This window comes from Cupressus sempervirens, chromosome 4 (genome assembly GCF_028749045.1).
Source record: "Cupressus sempervirens isolate cs-2001-9-10 chromosome 4, ASM2874904v1, whole genome shotgun sequence".
Lineage (NCBI taxonomy): Eukaryota > Viridiplantae > Streptophyta > Pinopsida > Cupressales > Cupressaceae > Cupressus > Cupressus sempervirens.
The window spans coordinates 341,062,700-341,077,281 of record NC_143121.1 but is presented as its reverse complement, the minus strand read 5'-3'; positions in this window follow the sequence as shown (position 1 = coordinate 341,077,281).

Sequence of the window (14,582 nt, the reverse complement as noted above, 5' to 3'; positions counted from 1 at the left end):
ATTTTTATACATACATTTAAGTATAGTTTTTATATAGAAACACACATTAGTTTATATGTGTATAGGTAGGTATATATGTATGAACCCATGTATACTCACATATATACAAATGATGATACTACTCTAAGATATATATAACACTATGAACCATAATCCTAATAACAATAGATAGAAATAAACATATGACCAAACACAGATCATAAGACCATACTAGAACCATGACACAACCTAACTCAAATAAGGTGACTTTCCTAGGTAGGAATCTAGGTATCGAGGGTTTTTTTAAGGGTACCTTTTAAATATCTCCACAAAAAAAAAAATCAAGAACTTTGAAGATATTTTTAGACATACGTATCCAAGTGAAGTCAATGCCTAGTACTTACAATCAGGTATCACCAAGAGAAGCACATGTGCATATATAATGAGAGACACACATATAATAATACTTATTTTAAATATGATAGGGTTAGTATTGCTATCTCTAAAATAATTATAATATTATAATGCAATAATCTGAAGTGGTCATTAATGTAAAAAAGTACCTATGCTTATAAGAAATCCTTCACATTTTAAATAATCATAAAGACAATAATATTTTCTAAAAGGTGTTTCCTTATCTAATATATATGAAAACAATATAAAATCCTTCAAGAGTAATAATCATGGCCATGTTTAGTATAGAATAGAAATTTCAATAGGTTAGGCACTACATGTCATGTGCAAAATACTCATAGGTGTGCTCCAATTAGTTTATGTGGTTGAATTTGTTTAATGGATTATCATTTTGAAATCAAGGATGAATTGCTATATATATATATTTATTTATTTATTTTAGTTTTTATTTTTTTTTTAAAAATTAAAATAAAAAAAATTTCTCCCTTGGGATGAAAGTCTCATGTTGTGATGCCTTTCCTTACAAACCTTATTTAAACTATTTATGTCTTCTTTTGAAAAATTTTGAATATCATTTCCTTAGTTCAAAAGACTTGCTCTTGCTTTAATAATGACATGTTGTAACTTGGACCATATTAGATACCTCGTATTATAGGATTAAAATGTTAGAGCCTTATGTCTAAGACTTTGGCTTCTTGATATCCTTCCAATAATTAATATACCATGCTACACATTTTTGGAGTGGCTGATGGTACAAGTTCTATCTAGAAAAACTAGTGCCTTGTGGCTACTACTTGTTGAATTCCAAAACCCATCTAAAAAATATTTAAATTGGTGATTTACCTTCCCCTAGATTAGTCTTTTTGATTCAAGGTAGTCCTTCCCCATTTTTTTCTAACACCAACCATGAAGAGTTTACTTATAAACTGTTTGAGCTTAGGTTATAGGAGAAAACCATTTACTACCATTCTACAAAATTTAAAACTATCCCTACAAAGAGGTAGGGGCTAAAATAGAGGTTTAAAAAGATTTCTTTGTACATGTAGTGGGAAAAGAACCATTTATGAAGACATAATATTTATTACATACTTTGGTATTATTAACTTGAATTTAATGATAAAGTACACACAAAAAGGAGTGTATGAGGTACAATTAGGGAATGGACACAAATAAATATAGCTATGTTGATTGATTTTCACCAATAATCTATCTAATTATTTTAGTTGAAGAGATTTTTCTTGACCTTCAGTGCAAGATCAATATCATAAATCTTGAATAACTATAGACAACCCACTAATATTATTTGGCTATGCTGGAGACTTCTTACTGGGATTTATATTCAAAAGATAACATGTGGTGGAGCAGCATAATATTTAGGATGAAACTCCATAAGTTTCTTCTCCAACAAGAGATGAACTTGTTTGGATTGGGTTTTTAGAAATATCCTTCTAGACCATGATGTTGAATAGGATTTCACTATTTTATGGAGGACTAGTTGTATATAAATCAAATAAAAGTAATTTAAAAGATTTAAAAAATACTCATAGATGACACATGTTAATAATTTGAGTTCCATATTTGATGAGCTCTCATATTTTTTATAGATGATTAGGTTTCCATGTAAAAAAATTTATAGAGTGAAGATACACCTATAAAAGAAGTTTCACCATGGGAATCACAACCCAAGAAGAAAGAAAAATAAAGGGATGATACATGTAGTTCTTGGATGAGATGAAAGTATTGTGCACTTTTCTGTATCATAAAACTTTTATTTACATATCTTGATGCCAATATATTGTAATGTAATGTAACTCTTGAGAAGAAATTAGAAGATACTAACAATGTATATTTTCATATTTAGAGCTAAATTACCAAACCATATTATATCCACAATGGCATGTTATTCCCTAACATATATATGAAGGTATACATGTTGCCAACTGATTGTAATTTGATTTGAAATTCAATGAAAGTAGAATTAGTATTTCTTTGTCAATAACTTATTTTAATTTGTAAGATTTTTACTTATATTGTACACACTTGGATAGATATATTTGAAGTCTCTTTATCTATTACTATATAAGAAATTGAGGTATGTGTTAGTGAAACAAAAATGAAAATGAAAATAAATTTAACTAGGCCCAATGGTGAGAGGTGCCCTTAGTGAGGAGAGTTATCCTCACATCCATCAAAGCTCAAATGGTGAAAATTATCCCCTATTGCCTCTTGTAGCTTATCGGCATTCTTCTTTACCAAAAAATTTGATGCAATAGAATAATGGGTGTAAGGGCAATCTTACGTCACCCAAAGATATCTATATTTCTTGTTTTCTATTATTTGTGTTTTTAATAAGTATATTCCTATTAAAAAAATCTTTGTGAGGGAGCTTTTTAAGTTTGGTAAATTTGTATTATGTGCTTAGATTATGTTGATATGATTTTGTAAGTTCACCTTAGACATATCATCCTATTAGAAGAGTTTTATTATCATAAAATATGTGTTGGTGCAATTATTATAGATGTTCAATATGAATTTTAACTATCCAATCTTTAGGCCCAGAAATGAAGGAATGAATGGCTCTAAAAAATTAATGAAACCTTGGGATTTGGATACATGTACAATTAGCTAATGTAGATTCCTAGCCAAGGATTTTGGAATGGGGTAATAATAGTTATGGGGAGGATCCAACCACCAAAACCTAAACACAATTTCTCATTAGGTCCACATTAGGCTTTCTCTCCCCCCTAGCTTCTTAGGGTCTCTATCTTCACCCTAATAGAAGGGATAAACACTCTCCTCTCCTTCCTACTCTCTCAATCCTCACTAATCAACCTAAATCACTCTCCTATCCTTGGAAACAAAATAATGCATTGTAGGTGTCCAACTTGATATTCCAAAAGTTAGGACCTTCTCTATCCAAGTGAGCATTCTAAGCTTCAATTATGACCCTTCCCAAGGTTCATGAGGTTTTCTTGGTGGCTTGATGTTCCTACTAATTAACGATCTATCCAAATCCAATATTTATCCTTGTACCCTTTTTGCCCTCAATTAGACCTCCTAATAGGGAAATTAAGTCTTTTTTTCCCAAACTCCTTACCAAGCACACAAACTAACCGAGGACCTATTAGCTTAAAGAATAAATTTTACAACTGAGTGTCAATACACTTAACGAAGATCAAAAGTAGGTGCCGAGTGATAACAAGTACCGAGTGCAATAGGTGCCGAGTGATAACAAGTGCCAAGTGCAACAGGTGCTAAGTGATAACAAGTATCGAGTGCAACAGGTGTCGAGTGATAACAAGTGCCAAGTGCAACAGGTGCCAAGTGATAACAAGTGCCGAGTGCAACAGGTGCCGAGTGCAACAAGTGCCAAGTACAAGATGTGCTGAGTGATACAGTTTTGTTCAGATGCCAAGCTATCCAGGAAACAACATGTGCAAGGTATCAAAAATACTTTAGAAGCCGAGTAACTCAGTAGATCAGCATAAAAGTTTGAAATTACACAAACTATGATGCAAACAGTTTTTGCAGCTGACAGAAGGTAAATCTTGAAGGATTTAATGATGAGATCAAAACTTTTATTTTTCCTATGTAATTTGCATGTACCCACTAATAAAAATGCTAAAGGCATGCAACCAATCAGCAAAAGATAAGTATTGAGCGGGAAATTGAGAATCAATATGGATCGTAGATCCAAAACAAACCCTAAGTCTTAGAAGTCTTTGTAAGGAAGACAAAATTTCATTGTAAACATACATATGGAAGAACATACAAGGGTGCATAAGCAAATGTATTTTCAAAAGCAAGAGTTATCAGATCACAGAGGATCAAGATCAGGAGAAGGTAGAAAAGGAGCCTGCATTCAGCAATCAAGGATTGTAATCGATCAGGTTTATTGTATCTAATACTCTCTAGCAATTGTATTAGAATAAAAATCCTATGGTGATAGGTTAGCTTTATAGCGATTTTGTAAGATCCTTATGAATAGGTGATTAAAATCCTTTAACCAGGTGACACTTCATGTTAAGTGTTTGTAAGTCCTCTAACCAGGTCACTATTAATACAGTGTAAAGCCTTTAACAGGGAAAACCATCAGAAGTGGTTGAACAATATTGCCGCAGTAAATTTTTGTGGGTATCATCCCCACCCCAGTTTTACCTTCTTATTCCTAGAGGGTTTTTGGGTTACCAAAATTTTGGTGTTATGAGTTATTGATGCATGAGTTTTGTTACATGTTTATTTGATGTATTTACATGCATGCAACTTACTTTCAGTTAAACTTTTATTAGCTAAAGTTTGATACTTATGATTCACTCCCCCCCCCCCTCTCATAAGTACTCTTTCCATATTTGAATATTCCAACAATTGGTATCAGAGCTAGCCAGGTTCTTACAAGGAAAAGCCTAACAACTTGGAGGGAAAAGATCTAAAGATGGAAGCTTTCAAACTTGGAAAGATCATTGAAAATCAGGTGATAGATGTACAACTTGCTTTGCATAGCTTGGAGGAATTTACAAACAAATTGAGAAACTCATTAAAAAAGAGGAAGGATCTAGCCATAGCTGAGAATGATATACACTACAAGGAGATTGACACCACCAACATATTTTCCAGTGGAGACACTAAAGAGTTTGATGCAGCAATAGCAGAACTGATGGAGAAAAATAAAATTCAAGCAGATGAGATAAGAACTCTCAAGATGGAACATGAATCACAGGCTATAATGATTTGTGAAATTATTGAACAAAAGAAAAGATTAGTTGATGATAAGGTCATGATGGAAAATGACAAAAGGAATCTTGCAAACAGACTTGAAGAAAAATGTACTGAACTGACAAGGATCTCAAACATGTAGATGGATACACTTGCACAAATGATGAACCTCCATCATGAACTCAATGTAAAGGATATTGAGATCTCTACCTTGAAGATGCAAAATGAAAAAATGCAGAATGAATTGAATAGGGAAAAAGAGGTAGCAGAGAATCTCAAAAAATCAAGTGAAGCAATCAAATATTTTGAACAGTTGTTGAAATCACCAAAATCTACCCATGATACATCAGGAACTGGATACAATAGCACTAAATTTGGAGAATCATCAAAGAGTGTTGAACAAAGAAGTGATAAAGGTAAGAATTCAAAACCCACTTATCATTTCTATAATAAGAAGGGACATACAGCTAATGTGTGCAGGACTAGAAGATTCAATCAATCAAACATACCCAAAAATTTCTGTCACAAGTGCCACATGTAGGGACATAAGACATAAAATTGCGAATCAAATGTCACAAGGACTCAAAGATTTGATGGAAATTGTTATAATTGCAAAAAGTATGGACATAGGGCATTTGAATGCAAATCAAAACCTATGTGGACAGTAAATCAACCAGCAAAGACATCAAACCATGAATTTTGGGATTACAACACCAGGTACAGCTGTCACTATTGTCAAGAATATGGACATATCCCATAGAACTGCATAAGAACACATTTTAGAGGGAACTAAAAAAGATGGTTGAGTCAAACCACATGTTTTAGTTGCTTAAAAACTGGTCATGTTAGCAAAAATTGCCCAACAAGGTCAAAGGCATCAAGTTCTGAGCTCAGAAAAGGAAAGGCAAAGATGGATGTTGGACATATCAGAAGTGAAATGAATAAGACATGGAGGAAGAAAGATGATTCTAGCACATCAAGTACAGAGATCACTTCACCCAATAGGTCAAGTGGTCACACTTCATCAAATTAAGCAAAGAACAAGTGTGAGGGATTGATAAACCAAGTTACATCATAAATCAGTCCCAAGACATATAAGAATTCCAAAAAATGAAATCAGCATAAACAAAGATGCTAAGTCAAAATTGACAACTTTTGTGAAGATATGTCAAAATTGCCTTTAGAAGCCGAGTTGCTAACCACAACCGAGTTGATAGTTGATGCCAACCTATGAAATATCAATAAGAGCCGAGTAAAGTAAAACATAATGGGAGCTAAGTTATGAAAAAACCTTTCAAAGTGTTGAGTAGACAGTTGGCAGCATACTAAGCGTTTATTACTCTATTTTGAAGGGTACATAAATATAATTTTTGATCATTTTCCCACCATTCGAACAAGAAGCAAAGCCAAAAAAGAGCGAAGAAGATCAAGATTAGCTCAGAAGCCATTCATGAAGATTTCAACAGTGATTCAAGACAAAGTTCATCAATTTAAGGTATTTTACTTAAGTGTCGAGCTACGTAGGACTTATAAACTTGTTTGAATTATAAACCCTAGTTTGGCAAACAATGGCATCTGGGTCAGGAACCACTAAGGGTATAGAGAGTCATGAAGTTCAGTTGGTTAGCAATGAAGTTAAACAACCTGAATTTAAGCCCATTCTAGAAGTAGCATACAAGAATTATCCTGTAGGAGCATTATCAGTTATTCTAGATAAAGTTGTTATGGTCCAAGATGTTCGCAGATGTTATAATTGCAAAATTGGTGCCATAGGAGACTTAGAAATTCATAATGCATATGATAAACTATGTGAAAACAAAGTACTGAAAAATGAGTTTTCAATAGTAGAAAGAAAAGGATTGACCAAAACCCTAGCATTTTTGACTATTTTCAAAATTGAATGGGTACGGATAGTTTTGAGCCGAATACATGATGAAGCTTTTTGGTTAGAGTCAGGGCCAGTAAAATTTACCAAGAAAATTGTTCATAGGGTTACTGGTATTCCAATCCTAGATCGGCCAAAGACCCTGCGAAGTGACAAAAGGGAAATAATAGAGAAAAATATAGGTGCCAAATGGAACAATAGAGGAATGACTATTGACATAGTCACAGATCCCCTACTAGATTTTGCTGTGAGAATCATTTCACACAAATTCTATCAATCAATCAGGTTGAATAGTGTCCCTTGTATAGCAGTTGATGTTGCATATAAGATAATAAAAATAGATCACACTTATGATTTGGCAGAGCTCATGTTTCAATAGATTAATGAAAATCTGGGAGCTATAAGGAAGAGCAAGGGAGCTCAATGCAAATTTGGATCAGTTTTGATGTGTATGTTTTTCTATCTGATGAAAGAATTTCCTTCTATGGGTAAAGTAAAATGGAATCTAGATAAAACAATTGTTGAACAAATTAATGGATACATTGAACAGATGGGTGAAAATTTTGATGCCCAAATGACTGGTTATTTTGAGGACTTCAAAAAGTCCATGAAAAAAAGAATGAGAATTCCAGTCTCATTGACTGAGAAATATGAAAAAGACATTTGTTTTCTTGTAGATATAGATTATACTTACATACAAGTAGTTATACCTAGAATAAGATGGCTTAGGCCACTAGGTTATGAACTTGATGTTGATCAAGCCTCTGCAGCAATAACAGCTCTACTTGCAAAAAAAGCTGATAAAAATGCAAAAAAAATTGGAACCTACAATGTTGTCAAATAAAAGGTAATAACAGATTTGAAGACTACTTCAATAGTAAAGAAGAAAGAGAAAATGGTGAGACAAATCAAAAGAAAATTTGGTGTGGAAGAAGAAGAAGGAATAGTATAAGAAGAAGGAGAAGACATTGAAGAAGAAGGAGATAAACTTCAAAGTCAGACTCAAGGGTCAGGAGAAGACAAAGAGGAAAGTGCTAAGGTAGAAGAAGCCAAGGAAGCACCAGTTAAGAGAAAGACCACAACTCCCTTTGCTCCTAAATCCAAGGGAAGGAAAGTGGCTGCCCCTACATCAAAGAGACCTACCACAAGGGCTACATCACAAAAAGCCCAAGAAGAGGCAAAAGGAAGGAAGAAAGACTCAAAGAAGACTACTGCTAAGTCAAAGAAAAGGAAGTTTATTCCCCAACCTGAAATAGATGAGGAGAAAATAGAGTCAGAGGACAATAGTCAATTTCAAGTGGCATAATAACAGATTCACTCCCAAGTATAGAGCATTCAACATATTGCAGAATAAAATTGAAGAGGTAGTTACTAAATCCACAAGATTGTGGAAAATAGTTTACAAGAAAATTGAAGATGTATATAATGAAGAATATAAGGTAGAGGCAATTGCCAAGACAAAGGAAAAGAAGGTGATAGAAACCAAAGAAAAAGAGAAGAAACTTGTGGAGGAAAGAAAAGAAGAAAAGGAAGAAGAGGCACACAATGAGGAGAAAGAGGAAGAGAAAGATACAGCTAAGCCACAAGATCAAAGTATACAAGATATACAAGCATTTCCTCCTAGTCCTCCTCATACCACCATCACACCTATAGATATCATAAAAATAAAGGATGTTACAGATACTTCAAATATAAACATCAATCCATTAACTATAGAGGATTTGGAAATCCTTTACCAATCATCACTTGTAGCAAAATTAAGTTCAAGTCCTATATTAGTTAGTGTTGATGAATTATAGAATCTAGAAGTCAAGGTAAAAGCACAAGTGCCACCTTTGACCATACAAACTACTCGTATTCTATTCCTTCCACCACCACCTCCACCAAGTATAGTCACTGATACACTCCAAGTGTCGAGTACAGCAGTAGGGGAAATAAAAGAAACATCTGAAAAACCAACAAGTTCAACCCCACCTAGCATTCATAAAAGGGATATTCAAGTTGAAGAAAAAGATGAGACAAAGAAGGAGGAGACTGTAATACAAACATTGGTTGCATTACCAAAATTTGGTACTCCTACACAAACTCTTCAGAAGCCGAGCACAGATGGATTATAGTTGCAAATCAAGACACCAGGCTCGAGCTCATCAAAGGCAGTCAGGAAACTTCACTATGGAGTTCCTGAGCTTGATGAAGAAATAAAGATCCCATATTATGAATCTAGCACTCTTACTAAAGAAAAGATTAATGAAATTCAGAGTGCATTAGACAAAAGAAGGAGACAAGAAGCACTAAGAAAGGAATACAAGCATAAGCTTACATTGAATGAAATTAAAGATATATTCACAGAAGCTTTTTGCTTACAATCTCTAGATGAGTCATGACCAATCATGGAACAACTATCTGATATAGTTGACCAGGCGACTAATGAAGAAAAGGAAACAAATGCCAAATAGCTTGAATGGTCAGAAAAGAAGTTCCAAGGTAAAGTAAATAGTAAAATATCTGGTGATATAGCACTGTCTAAAGAAGAACTAGCAAAGAAAGTTATAACAATTAAAATTGTACTAGGAAACATCTTTTCCCTGTACAAAAAGTTGTGTGATTTTTCCACATTCACATAGGACACTAGCCAAAAAATACTGAGCTTGGAAAACAATTTGAAAATTTCTAGCATGCAACTCCCCATGGATCCAGGTCAGAGTGAGAAGCATTTTGTCCAATCGCTTCACACACAAAGAGAGTTAGCTATCTTAGCAGTAGAGGAGGCAACCACAAAAGAAAAATTGATACAAATTCAATCGTCAATTACTCCTCATTTGGAATTACTTCACAAGAAGCAGATAAATGTAAAAATAGTCCTCAGGAAAGACCCCAATCTTTCTTCATCTGATGGACTTGTACACCTAGCAGCAGAGATTGCCATCCAGCATAAGACATTGGATGTCGCATTAGAAAATTGGGATGCAGCTCTGATGGTACTCCTTGAAGTAAACAACACATTTTTGGCCAAGTATGGCATTTCATTATAAAGACCCTTGGCATAAGTGTCAAAAAGGGGGAGAATAAGTAATAAGAATAAGAGTTAAGTATAGGAATGAAATGATAAGTATGATAAAAGGGGGAGATAGAAAATTTTGAGATAGCACATTTTGAGATAGCAAATTATGGGAGCAAATTTTGAATGAATGATAAATTACTGAGTCACATGGATCTTAATTAAGTGTTTTTGCCACTCATGTCAATGGGGGAGATTGTTAGCTTAAAGAATAAATTTGACAACTGAGTGTCAATACACTTAACCAAGATCAAAAGTAGGTTTCAAGTGATAAAAAGTACTGAGTGCAACAGGTGCCGAGTGATAACAAGTGCCGAGTGCAACAGGTGCTGACTAATAACCAGTACCGAGTGCAATAGGTGCCAAGTGATAACAAGTGCCAAGTGCAATAGGTGCCGAGTGATAACAAGTGCCGAGTGCAATAGGTGTTGAGTGCAACAAGTGCTGAGTACAACATGTGTCGAGTGATATAGTTTTGTTCAGGTGCCAAGCTATCCAGGAAACAACATGTGCCGAGTGTCAGAAATACTTCAGGAGTCGAGTAACTCAGTAGATCAGCATAAAAGTTTGAAATTACACAAATTATGATGCAAATAGTTTTTGTAGCCGACAGAAGGTAAATCTCGAAGGATTTAATGATGAGATCAAAATTTTATTTTTCCTATGTAATTTGCATGTAGCCAATAAGAAAATTGCTAAAGGCATGCAACCAATCAACAAAAGATAAGTATTGAGCAGGAAATTGAGAATCAATATGGATTGTAGATCCAAAACAAACCCTAAGTCTTCAAAGTCTTTATAAGAAAGATGAAATTTCATTGTAAACATACATATGGAAGGACATACAAGGGTGCATAAGCAAATCTATTTTCAGAAGCAAGAGTTATCAGATCACAAAGGATCAAGATCAGGAGAAGGCAGAAAAGGAGATTGCATTCAGCAATCAAGGATTGTAATCTATCAGGTTTATTGTATCTAATACTATCTAGCAATTGTATTAGAATAAAAATCCTATGGTGATAGGTTAGCTTTACAGTTATTTTTTAAGATCCTTATGAATAGGTGATTAAAATCCTTTAACCGGGTGACACTTCATGTTAAGTGTTTGTAAATCCTCTAACCAGGTCACTATTAATACAATGTAAAGCCTTTAACACGGCAGGCCTTTAACAGGGCAAACCATCAGAAGTGGTTGAACAATATTGCTGCAGTAAATTTTTGTGGGTATCATCCCCACCCTAGTTTTACCTTCTTATTCCTGGAGGGTTTCTGGGTTACCAAAATTCTAGTGTTATGAGTTATTGATGCATGCATTTTGTTACATGTTTATTTGATGTATTTACATGCATGCAACTTACTTTCAGTTAAAATTTTATTGGCTAAAGTTTGATACTTATGATTCACCCCCCCCCCCCCCCCCCCCCCCCCCCTCTCATAAGTACTCTTTCCATATTTGAATATTGCAACAGGATCTTGATATGCTTTTTGGGAAACCTCCAAGATTCAACTGGTTTCTAGTACCCCCAACTAATCCATAGAGCACATACCAAAATGACCCTATTTTTAAGGGTTTTAGGGATTTGTTGAAGTAAGTTATATTTCTAAAAGTTTGACCTAACCAAATAGATTTAGCCCCTCCACACATCTAGTCTTAGTCTCCTTCACCCAATGGGCTATGCAAATTTCAAACTGGTTGGCACAAACCAATCCACCTTCTCTATATGTTTTCTCTGGTAGTCACCAAGTCACCTTGCTAGGCACACCTAGGATCTCCTAGGGCTTGGTGGAAAAAATAGATACCAAACTCTATGAAAAAAAATTTGCATAATTTTAATGGATTTATTGTGCGCTACTTTATTCCAAGTGGCCATGAGGACTCAACATTTCAAAGTCAAGTTAGAGTAATATTTGCACAACTAGCTCTCTAGAAATCAACAGACTTGCCAAAACAAAAATGATTTCTAACTCTTATAAACACCAACTAAATTTTGAAAAAAAGAATGGATACAATATGAAAATAACAAGAACTAACTATCCATACTTCAAAAACCCTAAGTTAAATCCATAGAGATCTAGAGGAGTAGTTTTCAATTGTATTGTTCTAAAATTGCTTGCAAATACACTATGCCTTAGTATATTATTGATGTGAACCTTTATCTTGGGCATGGAATGGCCTTATATACTATTGGAATTATGAGTTAAATAACTAAGAGAGAGGGTGAATCAATAACAAAAAAAATAGTTTTTGATCCCTTAGATGTCTTAAATAACTAGTTATTGCTATCACTCGGTAAACACATCACAAAAAATGTTGTAACTTAATTGACTAACTTGTTATTGAACTTTAGCATTCATAATTATTAGCATGCATGCAAAATTAAATAACATGAGCACAAGAGACACTAGATTTAATGTGGAAACCCAATATGGGAAAAACCACCAAGTAACTAGCTACCAATTTTCACTCTTCTAAAGTGAGCCCTGTTAGGAGCCAGCCCTATTAAAGGTTACAATACACACTGTTAGGTGTGACCCTATTAGAAGATTTAATCACCTTGTTAGGAGTGGCCTTACTAGAAGTCTTTAGAACAATTCAACTAAACTATCATCTTGTTGGAGGATTTACAAAATGGTTGTTAAACCAACTCTGTTAAGAGATTTGAAATCACTACCACAATGACTAGAAAGTAACAATGAATTGTCCTGAATAAGATGCAACTGAATTTGCTGAAGACAATTCTCTATTCTACACCATTAGATCCTTAATGATCTTTGATCATCCTTCAAAAATTTCTTCCACAATAATCAGTCCTCCTTCACATTCATATCACATCAAATTCATTTCCACACTTGGAATTCACAACTTGACCTCTTATATATATCATTTAGATTATCAAGTCGGTTCATTCATATGTTACGTATACCAATAAACCATACATCAGTCGGATACAAATATTACTTTAAAAAAATAAAATTTATTTCACAAAACAATGAAATCCTTCATTGGTTGACCTTGCTCGCTAAATACTACTTCTAGAAATAATTTCCTGAGTTAACCACCTTAACTCGGTTGACACCACAAAATATAAAAAATCCTTTGGCTACTGAGTTAACTCGGTAAGAACTAAATTTCCTTCACTATCCATGAAAGCTTAGTTAGAAATGTTTCCTCCACTATTTTCTCTTGATGATTGAGTGAGCTTAGTAACAACTAAATTTCCTTTGCTAACCTTAAATGCTCGATAACAACTATTGCACAAGGTAAAGCTTGAGAATGCTCGGTAGACATTGTAAACCTTCTTCGCTAACCTTCTAAGCTTGGTAGACTCTATCTTTTGTCTTGCTAACCAATTGAGCTTGGTAGACTCTGTCTGATGACTGATATGACATTTATGTAACATCAAAGACAACACTCAATTGAACAATTTTATCCAACAATCTCCCTCTTTGGCATTGATGGCAACACAACATGTCATAACATAATGAAATTTGAAAACAAGTCTTTTCTAAAAAATAACTTCACCTTCTTATACAAAAATCCTCAAATACAGTAATCTCCCTCTCTCATAATAATCTCTCCCTCTTACACAAACTCTCATTTTCTTGCAAATTTTAGAAAGATATGATAGTAAACTCTCCTTTGACAACACATGCCAAAGACAACATAAAACAAATGTATAGCAATGTACCTTATGTACTAATTCATATACAATATCTTCATTACTTTGCTAGATCAACTAATAGATCTTCAATTCTATTTCTATTGATGCATCACTAAAACTGTATTTTAGTGAGCATTAGATAGGGGAATGACCCCTAGCTTGCCTCTTAGATACAAGAATGCATTCTTAGGTAAAGGTTTTGTGAATATGTTAGCTATTTGTTCCTTTGTATGGACATATTCCAATCTAATTTCCTTATCCAGCACCAATTCTCTAACAAAGTGATACTTTATAGCAATATGCTTGGTGTTTGAATGCATCATTGGATTCTTGGATATGTTAATTGCACTATTATTGTCACAAAACATAACAACAAGTTCTTTGATTTCTTGCTTCATACCTTCCAATAATTGTTTGAACCAAACAATGTTTGAACAGTTTACTACTAATGTAACATATTCAACCTCTACTATGTATTGGGATGTATAGTTCTACTTTTTACTTGTCCAAGAAACCAACTTCTTTCTAGGAAAGAAACCTCCTCCACTTGTACTCTTTCTGTCATCAACGTTCCCTACCCAATCTACATTAGTGAATACTTTTAAATCCAAATTTCCTCCAAGTTTATACCACAATCTGTAATCTTCAGTTCCTTTCAAGTATCTCATGATTCTTTTGATTGCCATCATGTGATTTTCTTTTGGTTTTGCTAATAATCTTGCTATAATTCCTACTGCATGGGCAATGTTTGGTCTTGTATGTACTACATACTGCAACTTTCCAATCATAGATCTATACAATGTCTGATCCACTTCCTTTGATTCATCGTTCTTGGTAAGTTTCAATCTAGTACACATAGGATTCCCAATTG